At 43.8% G+C, this 24,495-nt stretch overlaps 1 protein-coding gene across 3 annotated transcripts in view; it reads left to right on the top strand.

Annotated features, from left to right (window-relative positions):
* Positions 1-24,495, top strand: part of RASGRP3 (RAS guanyl releasing protein 3) — a 98,867-nt gene that overhangs the window by 10,017 nt on the left and 64,355 nt on the right. For 2 of the 3 annotated variants that reach the window (XM_036434777.2, XM_036434773.2), the window contains exon 1: positions 21,743-21,848. The exons of the other annotated variant lie outside the window; for it this stretch is intronic. The gene's annotated coding sequence lies outside the window, so the exon portion shown is untranslated. Of the gene's footprint in view, positions 1-21,742; positions 21,849-24,495 lie in introns of those variants that run through there. 3 annotated transcript variants of the gene reach the window in all.

Genomic DNA, 24,495 nt, shown 5'->3' with positions numbered 1-24,495 from the left:
TTTAAAATATAAATAATGGCCATGCATTGCATGATTTACACATTGGTCATGCTCCAAAAACTTGTTTTTAAGAATGTTATTAGCCCCCTGAATTCACTTTTCATTTTTTCCATAGAAACTAAGTCATAAATAGTGGTTGGAATGTATACCTAAAATACCATATACTTAACAATAAAGTTGTTATAGCGTATCCACTATGTATTTTGTTAAATAATTCTTTATGAAATCATAATCTATAATAATAAAAGCATGATATGCTAATTAGACTGGTCATGCTACACATCAGCGATTTTCAACCTGAGAGCCCCAAGGATGTGTGACACATGCAGGACCTGAGGCTTCTTTTCATTTAGACAGTCAAATAGAGAAACGATAACAGCACTACAATAGCTGTCTGGTGTGAATGAATCAAAATCATCCTTATATATTTTTGGTCATATTGGCAAAAAATATATTTTTTGGTGTGCCACAGAATTTTAGTAATTGGTTTATGGGTGCCATAAGGATGAAAAGGGTTGGAAACCCCTGGCTCAGGTTCCCCCCTGGAGCCTGGGGAGGTTGGAGGGAGTGGAGAGAAGGGGAGGAAGTGGGGGGAGGTTGGAGGAAGTGGGGAGGGGGGCTGAAGGGAGGGGTGTACAGCTGGCCTTTGCATAGAGTGTGCTTTCTAAGCCAGTATTTACAGCTTCATGAGTGCCATTCCTTATTGGATCCTGAATTTGCTGCCATTGCTTTTTCTAATCACTAGTAAAGGAGGAGGGGGTGGCGAGGTCAAGCACTAACTGGCCTTCAGGCAAGGTTAAGAAATCCAGATTGAGTAGGGTAATGGTTAGTTTCAGTAATCAGCAAGGGAATTCAGAGACATATAGGTGAGTTGAGGTATGAATGTAGCTGGAGGAACGAGAGCCTAGGCCAAGAAAATAATGTATTCCTCTGACTTTCCTCTTCTGAATCACCTTCCTGGAATTTCTCCTGGCTGGACCTGTATCTGAAACCACTCCCATCCTTCCCATCAATTAACCCCTCCTTCTTCAGTATTCTCGACTTTCGATTTCTTTAGCTTTTAGGGCTTCCCCGCCCCAAACATCCCTGTTTCTTCTTTGCCATGAAAAATTACAACCTCATTTACCTATCTGTACAGCTGCCCCCTCTAATATATTTAATCACATGATGTTTGGTAAAATTTCTTTCATTCATTCAGCTTATATTGCCTCTATAGTTAATTTTCCAGGAATTTCTTCTCTCAGCAACTGAATTCCTTGAGCCATATTTTGTGCTTTTTTTAAATTTTTTTTTTTTTTTTAATCTCTTTAGCCCTGGCCGGTATAGCTCAGTAGTTGGAGTGTTTGCCTGGGCACCAAAAGATCTACTGGCCCTGATTATGGTGCAAGTAGAAAGCAACCAATCTATGTGTCTCTCTCACACCAATGTTTTCCTCTCCCTCCCTCCTTCTCTCCTTCTCTCCCATTGTCTCTAAAAATCATTGGACAAAATATATTCTTGTGTAAGTATTGATAATGATAATAATAATAATAATAAACCCTTTCGAGTGCTTCAGTGTTCCCAATTGTCTATCCACAGATAAATATAAGAAGTGCATTTCTACAATACGCAATGGCTTTCTAAAGTACTTTTCCCCATGAGGCAAATGTTGCCATTCCCACTTTATTGTTAGTTATTAAGGGGGACTCACAGTGGGAATGTGATGGGCTCACTACTCTTGGGCTGGTTGGAGGCAGAGCTGGCCTTTTGATCCTTCCTCTGATGCAATTTCTACGTTAGCACCCCAGTGGTCAGGCCGGGATCACAAGCAAGAGATAATGGGCTGGGAGGGGCCTGGGGAGATGCTGTTTACAGGCCATGCATGTGTGACGGCTCAGTCTTCCAGGGTCTTTCGTACAATTTCCTGCACACGGACCCCATCCGTGCACGGTCAGCAGAGGCCGGGAAGAGCCACATGGCCTCCTTTTGGAAAATGACTAAGGCATGAACTTCTGGGCAGAAGTTTCCATCGGTTTTCCAGATAAGCTTGATGAGAACCATCCCTGCAGACCTGCAGATCCCACTGGGGAACGGGTGCGTTGTCCAGTGTGGCCTGGGCAGGGTGAGCTCCCATTTCTCAGAAGCTCCAGCCCCACCTGCAGGGCAGGCCTCTATCCCTTTAGAGCTCTCCTGGGGGAAGGGCTGGGCGGTGGGGACAGACCGGAGCCCCCCTGCCCTGAGGGCCTCCCTGTCGGCAGGGAAGCCTCTATCTCCTCTGTGGCCAACGGGCATCTGTCGGACACCTCCACATGAGGTCCATTTACCACACTGCTGAGGTTATGATGGGGACCAGTTAGTTCTCTTTGCCGGTTCTCTTTTCGTCTCCCTTCCACTTCCCTCCCTCTCCCCCCTCCCCACCAAGTCTGTTCCCTTTGTTATTTTTGGTATAAAGAACTTTCAGTTAATTTCAAGGCTTCAGAAAAGCAGTTCAAAGAGGTTGATTCGGGGGAAGATGTCTGATCTTTTTATATGTTCAGGCGCATGTACACACACACACACACTCTGCACCTGTGGAGCTGAACTCACTGAACATGGATCCATGTACTTATTATTTTGTCAAAGTAAGAAATGTCCAAACCTGTGGATATTTGAGCCAAACTGATGACAATTGTCAGGAAGCAAAATCTCAATGGAGCGAGAAAATGCTCTGGAGAATGGAGAAGGGTGGTTTCGAAGCCTGTTTTATATATTAGAACAGTGGTCCTCGAGCCACATGCAGCTCTTTGGCCCCTGGGAGTGTGGCTCTTCCACAAAATACCACGGCCTAGGCGAGTCTATTTTGAAGAAGTGGTGTTAGAAGAAGTTTAAGTTTAAAAAATTTGGCCCTCAAGAGAAATTTAAATCGGTGTACTATTGGTATTTGGCTCTGTGGACAAATGAGTTTGCTGACCACTGCCTTAGAACAAAAGGAAGAGATGTAAGGTCACCTGACCTCCCGTGATGGCAGATGAACGGGGTGGGGAGGAGCAGAGCAGAGAAATCTCTGAGATTGGATACTAAGCGAAATGGAGAGAGGAGGGGGCACCAGGGTAACAGGGAGGGGCCCTGTGGCCTCACGCTGGTGCCAGGAAGTTGACCCTGAGGGGTCTGGATAAAAAGAATCCCTCTGACATTCACAGGTATGTTATCTTCAGTGCGAACAGACAACAGACAGGCTCGCATATGGCAAAGATTGACCTTGTCAAGGGCTAGGACTGTCTCCCACCACAACCCGCTTGTAGTTAGGGACTTCCATGCAGACCACCCTGTGTGGTTACTTTTGGTCTCTGCGTTTGTGAGGCCACCAGGCGGGTCTCCTCTGAATTGGTCAGGTTTAGTATGTGGCCCCTTTTACTCCCACAACTTAATGATAGTCTTTGCATTGTCGTGGTGAGTTCAGTCTGCACGGATTATTGTTATTGAAGTATTAATGATGTCAAGTGTATTTCCTGTTGTCATTCTTTTTCTCTTCTCTCCTGCTTTCTTTTCAGTTTTTCAAGTTTTTCTTATTCCACTTTCCCCCCTCAAGTGTTTTGGAAGTTATGTAATCTATTTTTTTTTTTTTTTTAGCAACTACACCTTGAATATGTATTTGATTTAACAACACCTATTATTAATATCTTCCTATTGACATCTGAATAATATAAAGACCTTAGAAACCTTTAATTCTGATCTCATTTTCCCATCTTTCATGCTATTACTGTTGAAATATTTAGCTCCACTTTTTTTAAAAACAATTTTCTCGAGATACAGTTCACACATAGTAAATGGCACATATTAAAAGTATACAATTGGGTCCAGCCAGCATGGCTCAGTGCTTGAGCATTGACCTATGAGCCAGGAGGTCATGGTTCAATTCCTGGTTAGGACACATGCAAGGTTTTCAGACTTGATCCCCAGTGAGGGCAAGCAGGAGGTAGCCCATCAATGATGTTCTTTCATCATTGATGTTTCTATCTCTCTCTCCCTCTCCCTTCATCTCTGAAGTCAATAAAATATATTTTAAAAATATATACACACAGTTTGATGTCTTGACATACGGATGCACCTATGAAGCCATCACCACAATCAAGATAATAAATAATAGCTTAAAAAAAGACCGCTCCAGTTCACACAGGCACATACATGGTTGCATGTTACAAATGTTGGCTAGTTTTCTGCAAACTTGTTTTATTTAAGTTCTCTAGCTTCTGGACAGAAGTAACTATGATAACCCTTCATCAAAACCCACTGAATAGTGTGCTAATTATTTCCTCATTGCTTTCTTTACTGTCCTTAATTTTTAACTATAAAAACAAGACAGGCTTATTGTAAGTGAATGTACTCAATACTGTAATGGGAGGTAAAAGAGAGAAGGCTTGTAACCCTTGCCACCCTTGGTCTTCAGAGTAGGGATATGTCTGTAGCGAGCTGATTAATGCCCTGAACAGATGGCAGATATTTTCTATGCATTTGAAACATCCATGATTGTAATAAGAATGGAGATAAATACATAGTAGGGTTTTTTTTATTGTTTTGCTTAAAACAATAATTATTGCAGCTTGCTTTCTTATTCCATCCAAGTCATCTCCCTGTTTCCCCTTTTTCATGACTGTACGATGCATGTAGCATTGAAGTAATGCAATGCAATTCTTTTCATCCATCTCCCCTTATTTTTAGGGTGCTTCCCTTTTTGTTGTTGCTACAAGTGACACCTTGAACTTGTCCTGCATCCATCTTTTTGCACTCGTTGAATATTTTTATAGGATAGCACCCTGAAATGCAGTGCATTATTTCCAACCCAAACAGCCACCCATTGAGTTGGCATTATCATTCCATTTTATGATTAGGGGATTTACACTTGCAGGCTTCAGGGACTTAACTTGTAAGTGACCAATGATGGAATGAGAATCCTGATTTCCCGGTTCTCCACGTGCCAACATCCATACCCACTCACCACGCTGCCTCTCCTCCCAGTTCAGGAGACGATTAGAAAAGAAAAAGGCGATCAATGTTGGAACTGTCAGGAGCATGCCTGGGGTTTTCAGCTCAGAGTCGTCCTATGGAATCAGAATTCAGGGGACTCATTTCAGGCAGTGTATGTTTTCCCCTGGCCCTCACACTGAGGCCGTTGACATGAGAGCTGGGGCTATTTTTAGCAGTTGCTTGTACGCGCCCTGGGAGGTTGTGAAACCCACGGACACTATCCTAGGCAGCTGGAAATTGCTTGCCCACATTTTTGTTCTGAAGGAAAAGACACAGACCACCTGGACCCGTAAGTTGGGTCCAACCTTGGACTGTTTATTTTACTTAACAAATGTGTTCTTGAATAATCCAAGTTGGATTTGGGTTGGTTGACTGCCACTTTTAACGCATGCAGGGTTGCACATATTTCTCGCCATCCGGCAACGGGTGGCCTTCTAAGACAAAGAAGGCTTTGATAATGGGGACAAATTTCCTTGAGTGTCTGGTGGGCATAACTTATTTTTTTTTTCTTCAGGCAGGGAACCCTGTGCTCTGTCATTTGTGTCTTGGAGTGTGTTGGCTGGTTCAGCCCTATTAGCTAATGTGGAATATATATGTTAAAAGTATAGAATATATATGTGGAATATATATGTTAAAAGTCTGGCCTCTCACTCTAAAGTTTCAAACCAAAGGACATGGTGAGAACATAATTTAGAAGAGGTGATTTTAGGTAAACACTCCAAGCCAGGAGTGTGGCTGTAGACACCAGGGGAGGGGGGGGGGGGAGGGCTCTTTCTCCCGGGGTTTGGACTGTGGCCCCCATTCTTGCTTTCCTGACATGGCATGTGGAAGAGAGGGCTCTTTGGTTACGAAGTCCACAGTCCAGAAACAGGCAGAAACAAGTGAGATTGGGGCCGACCCTTCTCTGCACCAGCACCATTGTGTGCTTTGATGGTGCAATAAAATATTCTTCGTGCATCATGACCATTTTGTTCTCATAACATAACGGTTCACATGGGCTCATGCATATTTTTTTTAAATGAATTAACAATGGAATCTGCAACTGGGACGGCCTTTAGAGTGTGTGGAATTTTTGGTGTGTGCAGATCATAAGGATTAGCTGGGGGGAGATAGTTCCACTTTTAACTTGAACACATTTTAATCCGTGTGGCTTACAATGCCTTGGGTCTGAAAAATATTATTTCATATAAAAAGCAAGCAAGATGTAAAGCAATTTGGTGAATATACCTCGTGGGATGTGATTCTGAAATGAATTTTTAGTGCCTCTCATAACCTTGATCCCCTAAATGGACATTTATCAGTCTTTTTAAGGCCATCACCCCTTGTGTTGCCCTCAGTCTAGTTTTGGGAAAATAACTGAGAAAGTGTAGTAAAATGAATCACTTTGTGGTTCTAATAGCTTCCATTTTAGGGATCTATTCTGTGGATATGAGAGCACTAGAAACTAAAGCTACTTGTGTAAGGATGTTTAGTGCAACTCTATAGATGCAAAACAAGGATCGTCTTGAATGTAATTACTACAGCTATTACAAAGGATAAATTAAATCTATATTCCTGACCTTGGAACCAGTATGTGTCGCCATGATACATTGTTAAGCGGGGAAATCTAATTATAGATTACTTTTTAAAATGGGATTACTTTTTAAAATGGGAAAATATAATGAGATACATTTCTCAGAGGTGTGTATTATCTCAGCAAGAGGGGAATGCATGGAAAAGAGGGCTTACATTTTTTCTCTCTCTGTATCTCCCTGTATTGTTTGACTTGCTAGAATGTGCATTATTGCTTTTTCAATGTAAGTATCTTACAAAGTAAAAAAGAAAACACACAGATGTCCTGCTTTTCTTATTTTGAAATAGGAAGCAAAACCATTCTTCAGTAAAATAATGTAATTATTCTGACCAGTAGGATATATGTTTAAAAATAATGTATCGGCTGAAACCCATTTGGCTCAGTGGATAGAGTGTCGGCCTGCAGACTGAAAGGTCCCAGGTTTCATTCCGGTCAAGGGCATGTATCTTGATTGTGGGCACATCCCCAGTAGGGGGTGTGCAAGAGGCAGCTGATCGATGTTTCTTTATCATAGATGTTTCTAACTCTCTATCCCTCTCTCTTTCTCTCTGTAAAAAAATCAATAAAATATATATATTTTTAAATGTCTCGGCATTTAAATACCAATCGAAGCCTCACCAGTTAGGTTGGCAATTTCCAGCTGTTGGAGCCCATGTTCCCCAGATTGACTTCTTACCGCATGTTTTTAACTCCACCTGCCGAGAAGCCCAGTTGAGTTTCTGACCTCCTATTTTTATATTAAGGGAACAGCACCCAGCTCTTAGTCCTGACTCATTCCCTCCACGAGGCCTTCCATTTGAGAGTTTTAGCTTAACTGGATCTCTACAGCCTTTTACTAAAAAGAAGACAATCACAAAGATGAGCCCTGAGAACAAACACTACTTTTTAATTAAAACATGAAAAAAAAATTGGAAATTCCCCTACCATGTTTTAAAATGTGCTTTCAAAAGTGTTTTGTTGTTGTTATTGTTTGTTTACCTCCCTCCCTGTGCAGTGCAAATCAGATGAATCCCGCTGCAAGAATGCCAGACTCTCCTTCCTCAGGCAAAGTCCCACTCTGCTAGTGGTTGCCTCTGTGGTCCCAGGAAGTCCCCACCTTATCTGAAGGCTTTGTATACATGAATCTATGTAATCCCAAGACTGGCCAAAAGGCTGAACAAATACAGTGTCAGCTAAGATGTTTAATGACGTAATGATGTCTGTTGATAAAGGCAGTGATGCCTCAGGAAAGGAAATGCAATGAGCTCAGAGACTCAGGCCTCCCAGGTTCATGACCTGGAGACGGTGATGGTTGGATTAAAACTGCGGGAAGCAGCTGGCAGTAAGGAGTGGAACACAGGACTGGCAGTCCGCTTGCTGGTTTGGGATAAGGTGGGAAAGTGAAGAGCAGGATGGTTAAGTTCGCAGAGAGAATTATGCACAATTTTGAGCAGATGGATTTGGTCTCAAAGTAATATGAATATTTTCTAATACAGTGTAAAAATGCATTCATTATTCATTCATTCATTCATTCATTCATTCATTCATTCAAAAAGTATACAAGGAGCATCATCTTCCAACCAAGGCCGGGGGACTGTGTGTGAACCCAGGACAGTTTAGGAGACTCCCAGGCCAGTGCTGAGTGAGATTGAAGCAGCAGTGGAGGATGGGAGAAGGGCGGGCCTATAGTTTGCCTAGGAGAAAAAGAGGATTTAGAGTTTCTAACTGTGCTTTTCCTGCTATTCCTATGAAGACCCAACTGTACCCCAGTTCACATATTTAGCGATCACACTTTTTGAGGAAAAAAAAATTAAGTATTTTCTTTGCCTCATTTATCCCTGAATCAGCTTTGTCTTTCAGCTTTGAAAGGGTGATGCTGCTGAAATTTGAATAGAAAGGAAATCTTAACCTGAAAACTGTTCTTCTGTTATCTTCTAATTAACTAAATGATTCTCAGAAAAAGGCATAGGGGCAGCCACGGGGACTTTTTTCTCCCCAAGCAAGTCTTTTAAAGAACTAAGAGTTCTGGAACAGCATAGCATGCTAGAAGATTTAGATTCAGATTAACTTTACCACCAGCCTGTGGTTCCCAGGGCTGAGATCCTCCCAGAGTCATAAAAATTGCTGTCAAATCAAGGTTTTGAAATAAAACTATTAGGGGAAAAGGTTATTATGTAAGCAATTATGTTAAAGATGTTTTGTACCATGAATACTAAATGTTCCTTCTCACGTTTTACCGAATGAAGCTTTCACTAGAAATCCAGCCTAATCTAAAAAGATGATCACAAAAGGAAAAAATGCTGCCATAAAGGTGAATTGAAATGAATTAGATTAAGTAAATGCAACTATACTAATATATGTGTTTTATTTTTATTATTTTTTTAATGTTTGTATTTATTTTTAGAAAGAAACGAAGGCTGAGGGATAGAGAGATAGAAACATTGATGAGAAAGGAACATCATTGATTGGCTGCCTCCTGCATGGCCCCTTCTGGGGATAGAGCCTACAATGGAGCCAGGTATATGCCCTTGACCAGAACCGAACCCAGGACCCTTCAGTCCACAGGCTGACGCTCTATCCACTGAGCCAAAACTGGCTAGGGCTGTAATGTGTTTTTTAAACCCTTTGCACTCCGCTGTCCCCTCTCAGGGGACATCGGAATTCTAGCATATCACTCAGATGTCCCCTCTCAGGGGACATTGCAGTTTATTAGTGATTACGGGGAATTGAGTTAACTCAACACACGTTTTGCAAAGTAGCGTCGAGTAGCTGGTAGCCAATGTCCAGAATGGTTCGGAGTGCTTGTAAAAGTAAATGAAATTTTACAAAAAGGAAGAAAGAAAAGAGAAGAGATAGAAAACAGAAGAAAAGAGACTTAACGCGGAAGTCTATCTTTAATCGGGACAGATTTGTCCAGATATTTGAGAGCTTCACCCATGGAGGCCGCCTCTGGTAGAGGCTGTCTTCCTTATTCCCTCTCCTGTTTATTCTCATACAGCCCGTCTCCAGGTTATAAATGGCTTATGCTGCAAAGCTTCACTTGTTTGTATATCAGTTATTTGGAACTCAACGTACATCTAACCCATAGAAGGCATTATCCACCGAAATAATGGTATAAACGCCCCTCTGTCTACCAGACTGTGCCACCACCACTTCACAGGTGTCACTGGCTGAAACACCACGCGTTTGCAATGGGTAGTGACAGGAAATGACTGTTGTCCTATCAATGGTTTAGACCCCAAAACGCTAGCCATTGACTTGGCTGTTGTGCTTGAGGGTAAGCAGGCTCAATTAACAAAGAGTGAGCCAGCCAAAACCGGTTTGGCTCAGTAGATAGAGCGTCAGCCTACAGACTGAAGGGTCCCGGGTTCGATTCCGGTCAAGGGCATGTACCTTGGTTGCGGGCACATCCCAGTAGGGGACGCGCAAGAGGCAGCTGATTGATGACTCTCTCATCGATATTTCTAACTATCTCCCTTCCTCTCTGTAAAAAATCAATAAAAAAAATTTTTTTTAAAAAGAGTGAGCCAGTCTAAGAAAGCTCCTGTGGCTACCAAATCATTTGGGGACCGGGGGGGGGGGGGGGGAGAAACTGTGCAAGATTTGGGGTCAGGCAGACCTAGGTTTACATTCATATTCCTCTCTTCCTCTGATGTTTACTGGTTGTGAGCAGGCTAGTTCATCTCACGAAGGTCATCTGGGGGTAAGAATAGTATCTCCTTAGAGCATTGCTGTGAGAATTAAATGAGCATTGTGCACAGATGTTAGCTTGTTATATAATATGAATAACATTAACATAGTACATTACAATATTAATAGGTACTAATTGTTATGATAAGTAATTATTTTTCCTTACGTATGGCTTTTCTCCCAGAGGGATTATCAACTTTGAGAGCAGAGATTTTTGTCACCTACTTTGGCAAATCCCAAAATGCAAAGTACATCAAACACAGACACTGCTTTTTCAGGTATTGACAATGATTTGCTTTGTTCAAGGTCTTTAGGGATTAAACACTCTATTCTCGGGTTATTTCACCATTTTTTCTATTTGTTACGGGCTTGTCGCTAGCAGAGTTCTTATGATAACTGGTTGTGACTGGCATTTAAGAGAGAGTAGTGTTGTGTTTGAAAGGTCCTCCTAGAAAAGGAAGCGGGGTGTGTGGCAATGTGATAATGCAGTTAGTACCTGACATTGACCAGCAGGTGGCGTGTCGCCAACTTGGAGCAGCATGGCTGGCGGTTGGAACCAGGTGGATGCATGGATGGGTGGCTTCAGGAGGCCTCAGCAGGCAGGGGAGGTTCATGCTGCCTGACGTGTGTACATGGGATGGATAGATATTATTTGGGAATCTTTCCTGAAGGAAACGCCTCAAATAGGCACAAAGGTCCATCAGAACGTCTCTGAGAAACTGAATCCAGGTGCTCAAGCAAGACCCTGCTTACCCCCTCTTCCTGCATCCTTTGAACCTGTGGGTTCCATCACTTTCGGTGACTTACTATCAAATATTGGTTCCAGGACCAGGACATTAGAAAACTGCGTCAGTCTAGGGGAAGTATCTGGCCTTGTTAATGAATGGTCAGGCCTTTCAGCTCTGAGTCCTTTTTTCTTTACCACATTTCTCACCAATGTCTTATTCCACTTTGTGTAGATGATTAAGGTATTGAGGTATGATGGTAGGTCTAGTATCTCTTTCCTTACATAAAAAAGATCTCAGTTAAAAAGGAATAACTGATACACATTTATCATGGAAACAGGATAAAAGCTGGTCTGCATAAACAAGGGAAAACCTGTATGTGACCCCCAATTCCCAAAGATGACCACTATTAAAATTTGATATATAATGTCTTAGACTGTTACAAATGTCGACATATTTTCTTAGACAAATGAGGTCATACTGATTAACTGTTTTGTAACTTGTGTTTTTCACTTAATCTATGCTGAATATTTTTCTGTGTTAGTATGGTTCAAACATTATTTTATAATGATTGCAAAGTGCTACCTCTTATGAATGTGTCCTAATTATTCAACTCAAACACGGTGGCTTGGACTTGAGGCTCACAAAAGGCTTTTTGTCTATATGCCCAGTTTTTCATGGAGTTAAAGCCAAGCTTTCCAGAATACGGAAAGCCTTACTCGTACTTTCCTCCCCACTCCTGGCCCCTTGTATAAATTAATTTGGGAATAAGCAATGTAATGCTTCTTTTATGTTGGTAGTGCATTTTGAGGGTCACCATAGGCTCTGTCTGTTTGACTGAATTGTCTATTAACACACAAATAGAAAAGCCTACTTTCACCTGGATTGTTTCTAAGTTCTACCTAGTATAAACAATGCTGTGAGAAACATCCTTGTACACGTGAAATTCCACTTTCACATGTATTTTCTTGGGGTATATTTCTAGAAGAAAAACTCCAGAACTCAAGGGTACACATATTTTAAGAAGTTTTGCAACATCTATAGTAATAAGAGTGAAATATGCTAATTAGGTCAGACAGCCGAACGACCTTCCAGACATCATTCCAGATGACCTTCCGGACAAAGCTAAAGCAGTGGGGGCTAAGTCGGGGGCAGTTAGAGTCTATCAGTCAGGCAGGCAAGTGGTTAGGGGTGATAAAGCAGGCAGGCAGAGTGGTTAGGGATGGTCAGGCAGGCAGGCAGGCAGGCGAACAGTTAGGAGCCAGTGGTCTCGGATTGTGAGAGGGATGTCCGACTGCTTGTTGAGGACCTAAACAGGCATTCGGACATCCCCTGAGGGGTCCCAGATTCTGAGAGGATGCAGGCTGGGCTGAGGGACCCCTTTCTTGCACGAATTTCATGCACCAGGCCTCTAGTATTACAATATTGTCTTTCTTAAATGTTGTACCAATTTACAGTCCTGCTAGCAGAGTATGAAGGTGCCATTTTCCAAGCCTCTGGCCAATAATGGGAATTATAAGTGCTATTTGTATGGTAAAACTATTGCTCAGTTGTTAATTATAAGTGCTATTTGTATGGTAAAAGTATTAACTCTTTATCGAATAGATTTCCTTTTTAAATCTAATTTTATCACTTGTGGCAATTTTGGTTATAGTTGGGTTATTTTTTTACATACATAAATTGTACATTTTATTCATTTAAATATTTAAAAAAATTATTTATAGTTTCTGCTTTGGTGATCATCATTAAAATAATTTTCATGATATAAGTATTTAATTATGATTTAAAATTTTAAGATTATAAAAATAATCACCTGATTTTCTTCAACTCTGCCTGTGGTTGTATTTTCCCCTTTAACTCTTTAGCTCACTAGCCATATACTTTGTATATGGTCTGAGGTATAATTGCATCTTTATTTTTCATAGTCATTAACTATTGGACTAGTTATTGAATAATTCATTGCCCCACTAGGTTTAAATACCATATTTAAGAAGTAAACATTTTAATGTAGATCTTGTGTTCTGGGCTTTCTGTTCTGTTCCATGGCTCTGCCTCTTTTGGAACTAGAATCAAACTTTTAATTTTTGATGGGTTTAGCCTATTTAATACCTTGTTCCCTCTCCTTATTGTTCTCTAAAATTTTATTTAGAAAATTTTTCAGATTCAATATTTAAATTTGGTTTTTTAAAGTCTTTCAAATAAACTTCAGGGTTTCTTTTTTTATCCTGTTTAAAAACAACTCTTGGCATTTCAACCAAAATTAAATTATATTTAGAAATTAAATAGGAGAGAACTGACATTTTTACAATGTTGAGTCTTTCAGTCCTGGAAACTTGTATAACTCAATTTATTGAAATCTATCCTATTTTCTCATAGAGTTTTATATACTTTTAAAATATAAACTTTTTATTCCTAGAAACTTTGTTATTGTTGCTACTTTAAATGAGATTTTTTTTCATTATATTCTAAAACAGTTTTTTGGCTGTTATATGGAAATTATGATTTTCGTGTGTTTATTTTGTGTCTTTACCTCACTGACATTGCTAATTATGTCAAACATTTTTAAAAAGTTGATTCTATTGCCCTGGCCAGTATTACTCAGTTGTTAGAGCACAGGACCCCGCATCCAGAGTGAAGGGCACATTCCTGGGTTGTGCTTTCAATTCCTGTCCCCTGTTGTGGGTAGGGTGGGGATGGGAAGCAACCAATTGTTGTGTCTCTCTCACATCAATCTTTCTCTCTTTTACTCTCTCTCTCCTTCTTCCTTCTCCTCTCCTCCTCCCTTCCTCCCTCCCACACTCTCTAAAAATTCAATGAAAAAAATATCCTTTGGTGAGGATAAACAACAATAAAGAAAAGTTGATTCTATTAAGTAAATGACTGTAACATGTACAAGTTGGATGACTTTGTGTCCTACTTTCTCATAATCCTTCTTTAGTTTCTTTTTCTTGTCTGGTTGTAATGATTCAAATGCCCAGAACAGTGCTAAATGGTAGTGACAGTGAGCATTCTTTTCTTGTTTCTGATGTTGTGTTTGGTTTGATACAGGTAACTTCAGCATGCTAAGAAAAATTCTAACTCCATTTTATTAATTAAAAAAATAATATTGAATTTCATCAAAAGACATTTCAAGATTACTTATTGTGCTAATTCAAAATCTTTTTTCAGTTGACTTATGTCATTATGCTAATGCATTCCTTAACACTGATATCTTTTTACCTCTGTAAGGTAAACCATGTTTATGCATGAGGTTAGTCTGTGGTTTCCTTTATTATGCTTTATCAGTTTGTTTTAAGTCATAGGTATTATGTTAGCTCTTGTTACTTTTGTCCACTTGAACATTTTATATAGTTTGGAAATTTTCTGTGGCTTGAAAATCAGAGAGAACTTGATTGTGCAAGTAATTTGGACTAAGAACATTTCATGGAAACAATTTCTTAATAACTTTTACATTTTTCCATGATTATTGATCTGTTGTTTTTCAGCATTTTCTTGGGGGCAGTATGCCTCTAACTAACTCTTTAGGCTCTGCTCACAATATTTGGTATGTGGTGTTCTCATTATTAAAAACTTCTAAGCATCCTGTAATTTCCTTTTTTATTTCTTCTCCAATCAATGATTTTTTAAAAGAAAACTTATAAAATTTTTCCAAGAGCTTGGCTCTTTTTCAACTTTTACTTTTGTAATTATTTTATAGTTTTTTAAAAAATATATATATTTTATTGATTTTTTACAGAGAGGAAGGGAGAGGGAGAGACAGTTAGAAACACTGATCAGTTGCCTCCTGCATACCCCCTTCTGGAGATGTGCCACAACCAGGATACATGCCCTTGACTGGAACTGAACCTGGGACCCTTCAGTCCATAGGCCAACACTCTATCCACTGAGCCAAACCGGTCAGGGCTATTTTATAGTTTTGTTACAGTGTGGTCATAGAATGAGGCCATAATTTCTTTTATGGGGAGATATTTCAGTGGCCTAACATGAAATCAGTGTTTGCAAACATATCTTTTCTTAAAGGAATAGACAGAAGATCCTTCTCTTCAATGATTCCTTTTTTCATTCAGCATTGTTTCAGCTATCTGTTTCCTTTATGGCAGGCACTGTATTAGACATGGCGGGCTATAAAATGAGTAAACTTTCAAAATGAGTAAAGTCATAAACTTTCTCTAAGACTGTCAAAATCTAGATGGAACATAGACACATGAAGACCTAACCATAGAGTAAGAAATGCAACAGCCATGGAATGTACAAAAGAGGCATTCCATGAGCCTGTCACAGGTTCTGGGCATACAAAGCTGGTTCAGATACCACCATGGCCCCCAGAGACTTTCAGTACGAAAGTGCATTCAAAAAACAACAACAGTTAAGTTGAGGGCAGAGGTAGGTTTTGGAGGCAAGGCGACCCATTAGGAAACCACCCTCGTCATTTGGTAATAAGACATATGAGAGATGTCAGAGAACAGAAAGAAGAAAGGGGATTTTCACATTTAAAGGGCGGGAAGAAGAAAAGTCCACATAGGAAGCGAAGGAGGTAGGAGTACATTTTAAGAAGCCACAGAGAACATTTTTTTAAAAGAATTTTTTTATTTTCATTATTATTTTTTTAAATATATTTTATTGATTTTTTACAGAGAGGAAGAGAGAGGGACAGAGAGTTAGAAACATCAATGAAAGAGAATCGTCCATCAGCTGCCTTTTGCACACCCCCTACCGGGGATGTGCCCAAAACCAAGGTACATGACCTTGACCAGAATCAAATCTGGGACCTTTCAGTCCGCAGCCCAAGGCTCTATCCACTGAGCCAAACCGGTTTCTGCCACAGAGAACATTTTAAGGAGTCCTTGGTCCGGTGGGCCAAGTGCAGCCAAGAGGACGAGGAAGATAAAGGCCAAAAAAGAGTCCGTTAACCTTGGTCTTTGTTGGCCTTGAGAAAGCATTTCCAGTGAAGTGTGAAGAAGATGCTAGAACGTAAGCAGGGCGAGTCTTACCTGGGATGGGAGATGATGGAGACAAGGAGATTCTCCAGAAGCACAGGTGTGAAGGGAATGAGTGGGTGAGGGCAGTCAGTATAGGGGCAAAAGAGGGGAAAAATAGCTTTCAGGACATAAAACAATCCGAGCCTGTTTAGATTGTGAGGAGGGTGAGTGGACGAGGAAAAGGCATTGTTGGAGGAAGGGTCCTGAGCGGGTGGGCGTCACAGGGGAGACAAGCCCAGGGGTGGGTGGCCTCTGACAGGAGGAGAGCCCCTCTTTTTGAGTCAAAGCAAGTGATTGGTACCTGTAGGCAGGCAGGGCAGGGAAGTGGGGTCTCCCCAGTATTGTGCAAGGCTGGAAGAGGGTGTCATTGAGCAACCCATGGGAGGGGCCAGGGTCTCGGTCTGTGTTACAGTTTGGCTTGAAGTGTGTGTGTGTGGGGGGTGTGTGGGGAGACCAGGATCCCACCCTCCCGCCTTGCTAATGGAATGAGAGAGTCTCCAGGAGGATGTCTCCCGGGCTGTTGTTTTGTCTGGGTTATCCGAGGCCTTTAAGAAGTCTCTGGCCATGTGGTGTGGAATGGATTGCGGGAATAATTAACACAGTCAGTTGAAAATAAGGCGATGGATGGATGCCATAAGGTCGGAAAGGCTTCTGCTGTGTAAATACAAAGCATGTATAAAGCAAAAGAGTATTTCAGATCTTCCGTAGGCCTCGTTTTCTGTTTCTGAATCACGATTGCTCACATCAACACACAAGGAGAAATGTCGACGGTGGCGATATTTATTTTAGCCCACTGTATTTTAATATTCATTGTTTATTGCTATTGCTCACTTTGAATCCTTACAAAGGGATCTGTTATGAAACTTGCAAAAAAATTCTCCATTTGCACATTGGGCTCTGCTCTCACATGTTGACAAGTTAGTCCCCTGAAAGAATGGCTAGTCCGAAGATCTTTTTCTGTTATTTTGCAGGGAAAAAAACACTCTATCCTTTGTATGGAGGGAAACTTCTGGTTTGATTCAGGCTGTAAATAATTCTATGAAAAATTACCCACACAGGCGCTGTTATTAAGATCTCATTTATTAAAAAATCCAGGGTGACAGTTTACCAGGCTCCTTAGGGCTCAGAAATCCCCCGGGGCATTTTAACCTTTGGCGAACTTCTCAGATGTTCACGTTGCCCAGTGCACTGATCATTTGGGAAGTGTCACTCTCTTTTTTTTTTTTTATTCTTTTTCTTTTTTTAATATATTTTATTGATTTTTCACAGAGAGGAAGAGTGAGAGAGAGCTAGAAACATCTATGAGAGAGAAACATAGACCTCCTGCATGCTCCTTACTGGGGATGTGCCCACAACCAATGTACAATACATGCCCTTTGACCAGAATCGAACCTGGGACCTTCCAGTCCGCAGACCGTGGAAGTGTCACTCTTTACTGTTACCAAGAAGTCCAAAGTCAGGTACCATCCAAAGTCAGGGTCCAAGGGCTTTCCCTGGAGAGGGGGCGGGATGGGAACATGAGCAGAGGCGGGAAGTAGGAATTCAATGAAGGCCCTGATGGATGGGTGGTAGGCCCAGCTCCCTAGCACAACTGCCCTGTGCTTTGTAAATTTCATGATAATTTCTCTTTTCACTCTCATTCCTGGGGGGGTGGGGGTGGGGATCATCTCGTGGGCTCGGCCATATCCCCAAATGTTGATGCAACCCAACAAGATCACTGTGTGGAAGTTTGTTTTAAGGGACCGGAAGCCACTTCCATCAGCTCTGTAGATGCACTGGCATCAACCCCTCACCCATTGGCCCACTGGGCACAGCAGCCCTGGTGGTGTTGAAATCCAGCCTCAGCCATCTCACCCTGCTCATCTGCCTTCCTCAGAACAGTCCACTCTATCCTGGGCCTCTCCCACCAGACCGGAGCCTGGGATGCTGAGAGAAGGAAAGCATGGAGGGACAGACTGAGGCCCCCAGGGGAAGGGGAGAGCAGCTCCCACCTGCGGTGCCTTCTTGCCAGTCCAGAGCCCCAGGGAAAACTTGAGTGAGAGGAGATCGCATAGGGACTGCCAGCCTCCCACCCCACCCCCCTCCCCCTCCCCCTCCCTCCTGCCCTTCACAGACACACAAACACATCAACTTTCCACTCGCCCGGCCTGCCCTCCAGCGTGACTTATCAGCTGTGCGGGGCGGTGGCTGGAAGCAAACACCCCGTGGAGCCGTGGAGCAGGCTGCTCTGCCTGCTAATGAGAGGGCCGAGCCAGCGCGGGCTCCAGGGGGGGGGCGGGCGGTTTGCGAATTAGGAGAAGAATGATGTTGGGTTTCTGACCTCCTGGCACCGCGGCCGTGTTTATCAGGAGGCTCATGTGACTGGTTAAGACACAGAGCCCCAGCCTGGAGGAAACAGCTGCTCCACGCTGCGGCACTTGGCAGCCGGACAGGCGGGGTGCACACCGCGCAGACCGCCCAGTAAGTAACGGGAGAGCGTGTGTGCATGCGTGCGTGTGTGTGTGTGTATGTGTGTGCACGTGCTTGCGTGTGTGTGTGTGTGTGTGTGTGTGTGTGTGTGTGTGTGTGTGAAGCCCCTGGCAGCTCTTCATTTTGATTTTTGTTTCCCTCTGGCGTTCTATTTGTACCTGTGATGAAGAGGAATTTTCATTTTTGAAACCTGTTTTGAAGAACCTGTTCTCTTCAGCTGCGTTGTTTGCTAATTGTGAGGATGAACGGGGCAGGCACCTTGCGCAGCTCCTGTCTAGAAGACAGAACGTGTCCTTCCCGCGGTCCGGGGTTTTTATGGTCTGTGGTGCTTAGGTTCAAAGCCAAGTCTCAGGTCACGAACGAGAGGAGCTTTTGAAGTGTGTGGAGATTTGATGTTAATCGGTGTTCCCTTTGGAACTTGAGAGAGAGTGTTTTGAGAAATGGCTTGTTTGTTTATCGTACATTTGACATGAAGACGATCAGTCGTATGTCAGTTTTGAAGACCGTCTCGTTTCACTACGGATAACAATCTGCAATACAGAAAACTGTCCGCTTGGCCTGTAGGTTTAGGTTAGAAGTCAGATTTAGATTGCAGGCGTGCGTTCTGCTTCCAGCAGCTAATTCACTTGCCTGACTTTTCAAGCTGGAATGTTTGGCTGCCTCCGATCTTCCCTGTTTCAGACAAGCGAGCATCCATGTGTTCGTGATGCTCAGAGTCTTGCTTCCTTGTTGATGCCCCAGATTGTAACCCTGTGGCCTGACGCCGATGATCAGCTCTGAGGGGACCAGCTCTTTGGCTGGATCCCTGGGCAACATGGGAGCTCACTTTGGGGAGAGCGGCCCAGCAGCCCCTTCCTGGCACAGAGCTGCTGTGCGGGGACTTCTGTCCTTTCCTGGTGGACTCCAAAGGAATGCTTAAGCCCAGCCAGTGTGGCTCAGTGGTTGAGTGTCAACCCAAGGACCAGGAGGTCACGGTTCGATTCCCAGTCAGAGCACATGCCTGGGTTGCGTGCTCGATCCACAGTAGGGGGCGTACAGGAGGCAGCAGATGGATGATTCTCTCTCATCATTGATCATTGATGTCTTTCTCTCTCTCTCTCTCTCTCTCTCTCTCTCTCTCTCTCTCTCTCTCTCTCTCTCGTGCTTGCCTTCTCCCTTCCTCTCTCTGAAATCAGTTTTACAAAAGCATCCTTAAGAGGAAAGGAAAAGGGAAAAGGGAGAGGGCAGACCCTGGAATGGACGTAAACTTCTGGAAGTGACCAGCCTCTGAATCAGAGTGCTGTGGGGAGATAACCCAACAAGTTCCTTTTTCTGGAATGACTGGATGCTGAGGAGGGGGCCGGAGGGGGGTTGTTTTCAAGTGAACCATCACCAAATAGTCATTTGACCTGTGGCAAGCCCGGGGCACCCTGCTGTGTTCCCCCAGGTGACGGATGGCCTGTCATGGGTGCTTGGGTTGATTTTCTTGCAGTTTCTGTCCCCCTCCCCGTGTTGCATGAGAGAATGGATCGAAAATGACCTGCAGCGTGCTGCTTCTGCGCCGTTTACTCCTGCACAGCTGGTCTTGCGTCCCGCACCGGCCAGGGATCTGGGAAGGAAGCAGGTTCAGGTTCCCCGTAGGAAAAGGAGGCTCCTCTGTCTACTCTCTCCCTCTTTTCCTTAACGTGTGGAAGAATCCACAAAGCTTAGCGTGTCTGATGAGAACAAATGTTCCCAACTTCTCTGTTCCTCTTTGTGCCATGTGTGTGAGGTCCCTGGGTCAGCCTGTGCCCATGTGGCCCGTGGCTTCCCCGTCTGACTGCAGGCGTGGCTGCTCAGCGGGTGCTGGGACTGTTTCCCTTTCCCCCCAGGCTGACAGCGGGACAGGAACTGTCCAGTGAGATTGGGTCTCTGGAGTATGACAGCCACCCACAGAGGCAATGGGGGTGGTATCCTTGGAATTATTCAAGTGCTGAATGTTTGAAAGCCTGCAGATATTTAAAAAAAAAAATAAAGCGGGGATCCCTTGACTTTCAAAATGACCCTCTTATATAATAAAAGCCTGATATGCAAATTGTCCCCCCGGGAGTTCAATTGCTCGCTATGATGTGCACTGACCACCATGGGGTGGTGCAGAACATGACGGGCATTGGCGATGTGGTGCTGGTGGCGGGCAGCAGTGGAGGCGCTGCCGGCCCCGATGGGCTCTGATGAGAGCAGGATCGAGGCAGGATGGTGAAGCAGGTGAGCAGGTGGTGCCAGGCTAAGGTTGGTGTGAGTGGGGGCCAGATTTCCACCCCTGATTACCCAGCAGATAGTGGCGGGAGGGGAGGGGGGATGCCACCCAACTCCCAGGCACTGAGGGAGCTGGGCAAGGGGCCTGGCCCTGATCGATCGCCCCACAGGTGAGGGGCCAGCACCAGGCCATGGTAGGGTGCCAGGTGGGGCTGTGGGCCTGTGAGGCTGGGGGCACAAGCTGGGGCCCAATCCCTACAGGCCACCCCGAGGGACCCCACTGGTGCACAAATTCATGCACCAGGCCTCTAGTAAGAAAATAATAAAAATAATTGTTTTACATGGAGATAGTCTATCCAGTCCAAGATGTTTAGTTAGGTCTGGATAGGAATCTTAGAAGGTACAATCGAATGCCTTTATTTATTTATTTATTTATTTATTTATTTATTATCTATTTTTAAAAAAAATCTTTATTATTGAAAGTATTACATATGTCCCTCTTTTTCCCCCCATTAACCCTCTCCAGTCTGTCCCTCCCCTTGTCTGGCTGCCCCTCCCCCCCCCCCACAGGCTTTTACCACCTCATTGTCTGTGCCCATAGGTTATGCAATTATACATCTATACATTCAAAGTCTTTGGTTGATTACCTCCCACCCACCCTCCCCCGCCCTTCCCCTCCCCCTGCCTTCTTAGGAAGATGAGGAAATCGTATCTGGGTCACAGTACCAGTTAGCAGCAGAGCCAGAGAAGAGAGCTCACAGCTTCTGCTACTACTTCTCCAACATCACAAGATCGCTGATAACATTAACTTACATTATTGTGCACTCCCCATGCCAGAGGACGTGCTAAGCAGTCATGTCCATTTTTACATAACCCACCCAGTAAGCCGGTGTGATCTCCACTATCATTCCAGTTTTAGAGTTGAAGACACTGGAGCTCAGAGATCCCCCCCACCCCCCCTTAGCCACGAGGCTGAATTTGAACCTGTACACCTTAAAAACTACCAGTGGGATGAATATGCTAATCGCACATATTTACATGTAAAATCCCATGACGAGATGCAAATGCGACTAGTTCGGTGTGATACAGTTAGGCACACATGTGTGCGAGGCCCCGTTTGAACTCTCCATGGCAGGAAGGGTGAGGTTTCCCCTGCTGACAGCCCACGCCGGCGCTCTGTAGTCAATGACTGGCCGTGTTTTCTCTGACAGCTGTTCGGCAAAGAGCCTCCCGTTGGTAAGAACAGCAACAGAACTGTGTTCCTGCCCCGAGCACACCACTCTCACGGCCTATCTGGCCCTTTCCTCCGTTTTTTTTCCTCTCACTCCTTCCTCTGGAGGACTGCCACTCCACCCAGGCCCCACCCCAAACAGCCTGCTTCGTGGTGATAAAACGATGATCAGACCTGTTTCTAGCGACTCAACCTGGAGGGTTGGTTGTCCACAGAGGTTTGTTGTTGTTTATGACCAGAAGTAACGCACCCCTTCCCCCTGTTTGCTCCTTGGCTTTGTTCAGAGCTCTGAGGGGGGCTGTGGGCCAGGGGACTGGCTGTGGCAGGGGAGGGAGGACAGGTGTGCGTCTCTCTGCGGCCTGGGATGCTGCCTACACCTGCCTTTGCCGAGCTTCACCCCTCTGCCCGCTGCATAGCCAAAGAGGCCCTCTCACTGGTGAGTCACGAACCCCAGGCTTTTCTGAGTCGTCAGCCAGAATCCTTTAAGAAACCTACTTCTTGAACCCTTCACAAAATGGCATTGGGCTCTCTACAGTCCTCCGTGTGGTGAGATGTTCAGGTTAGGGCTGGCGCTGAAGAGGAGCCCTCGTAATCCATAAGTATCGATAGCAGAGGGCCCTTCGGTTAATCAGGAGGAGGATGAAGTAAGCAGACCATTCATGGATGTCAGTGAGAAAGTTACGAAGGTTTTCTCAAGGCTGTTATGGCAAGATGACACATTTTGAAGATCAGGGTATTAATAGCAAGAAAGGGGAATTTTTAACCCGCTTCGCACCTGCCTGGTATTTCTAAAACTAAGAACCCAAGAGTCTGATCAGCAATAGAGCCTGCTAAACCAAAACCACTGGAAATTACCTCCAATCCTTGCTGGGTAGCGCTTATTTCTGTAGCAACTGGCACAGTTCAGTGGGTGTTAATATGGAGACAGATAAGGTGGACTCAAAACCATGGAAGAGTTCACAAGTCATACTTCAGAGCTTACTTGAATCAAAATTGTGATTATTTTCCTAGGAGCTTTTAGGAGAAGGAAACAAGCTTCCTGATGTGGGGCTTACTTTGTTTCTTTGTTTTGGCCAGATTGCGTGTTCCAAAGAACCTGCTCCCAAACAGTTAACTCCCTGGGGTGGGGTCCCTCTTTCCTTTTATATGAATTGCTCATATCCAGTTCTTGGAGGTATTTAGGTTTTGCATTTCAATTTTCTATTGTTCTACTAGCGGCCCAGTGCATGAAATTCATGCATGGGTAGGGTCCCTAGCAGTTGCAGGCTGCCGGCTAGGGCCTCCCTTTGTTCCACACCACCCCCTGGTGGTCAAGGCATGTCATAGTGGGCGATTGAACTCCCAATCAGTGGAACTCCTGAGGGGACACTTTGAATATTAGGCATATATAAATATATATACACACATACATACATACTAGTGGCCCAGTGCACAAAATTCGTGCACATTAAAAGTGAATTAATTCGAGGAAATGTTTTAATATTGCTATTTTTCATTTTTCTGTAATAGAAGTATCAGAGATGGAAAAAAAATTAGTAAACTGTATATGAAAATCTTCCTCCTGTCAGAGTATGGGGCATGCTGCAGGACCCAGAGTCAAGGCCCCGCCCACCCATGTATACCTCAAAATCATATGAGACCCAGACCTGGCTGGTCCCAATCCCATTGGGTGAGAACCAGACCTAGCCAGCCCCACCCCTGTCAAGCCCCACTGGGCAGAGAGTGCAGCCTCAGGTCCCCTAGTCTGGCACCGGGGCAGAAGGTGCAGCCTAAGGTACCCCAGGTTGGTGCAGGGGCACAGCCTCAGGTCCCCTGACCTGATGCCAGGGAGTATGGTTTTAAGTTCCCTGTCAAGCCCCACCAAGTGAGGGTGCAGCCTCAGGTCCCCTGCCCCAGCCCAGTGCCACACAGCCTCAGGTCCCTGCTGGTTGCTTGTTACAGCAACCCCTTCTCTGCTGTGGGTGCAGCCATCTTGTGATGGCGTGACTGAGTAAGGGTCAATTTGTACATTTACCTCTTTATTTTATAGGATGGATTTGGAAGCCTGGTTTTATTTGCTGTTTTAGACAATCACAGTAGTACCTCTGGAATCTGGGTGTGTAGGTTCACTGTGCTCTGATCTTCCTTGAGCCCATCCATGGTATTGGGCAGACAAATTCCTACATTTTATGGAAATTTTCTGGTGTGAGGCATTATTTTTGCAGTTGCTAAAATCCTATGAAAAAGACAGGCCAAAATCACTATTGTTTATAGTGAGAAACCTGAGAATGAGAGAAAGTGAGTGACTTGTCCATGGTTATGGAACCAGACACTGGCACAGCTCTGCTCAGCCCCCCATCTCCCGGTCTGAATGATACCTATGACATTGTCCCTGTGATCAAAAGTGCTATAATTTGTATTATCTTATGCTGGACAAAAGCTAAGTGAATGGCTGATTTCATGATATGTGGCTTCACCCATGTCACTGATCATATTTCCAAGCCTCTGAATACTTGGCTTCAGAAACAGGGTCAGCTTAGTTACAGACGCAATAGTATTTGCTTAGGGTAATTTTTTAAAGGAACTTAGTGGTCATTTTCTTCCCCAATGTGGTTAAGTTGGAGTCATACCAACTATGGCATTATGTAATGTTCAGGTTTGAAAGAAATCTGG

Source organism: Pipistrellus kuhlii, unplaced genomic scaffold, assembly GCF_014108245.1.
Source record: "Pipistrellus kuhlii isolate mPipKuh1 unplaced genomic scaffold, mPipKuh1.p scaffold_m20_p_13, whole genome shotgun sequence".
Classification (NCBI taxonomy): domain Eukaryota; kingdom Metazoa; phylum Chordata; class Mammalia; order Chiroptera; family Vespertilionidae; genus Pipistrellus; species Pipistrellus kuhlii.
Note: the sequence above shows the minus strand (reverse complement) of the source record. Positions and strands in the feature narration are given on the sequence as shown.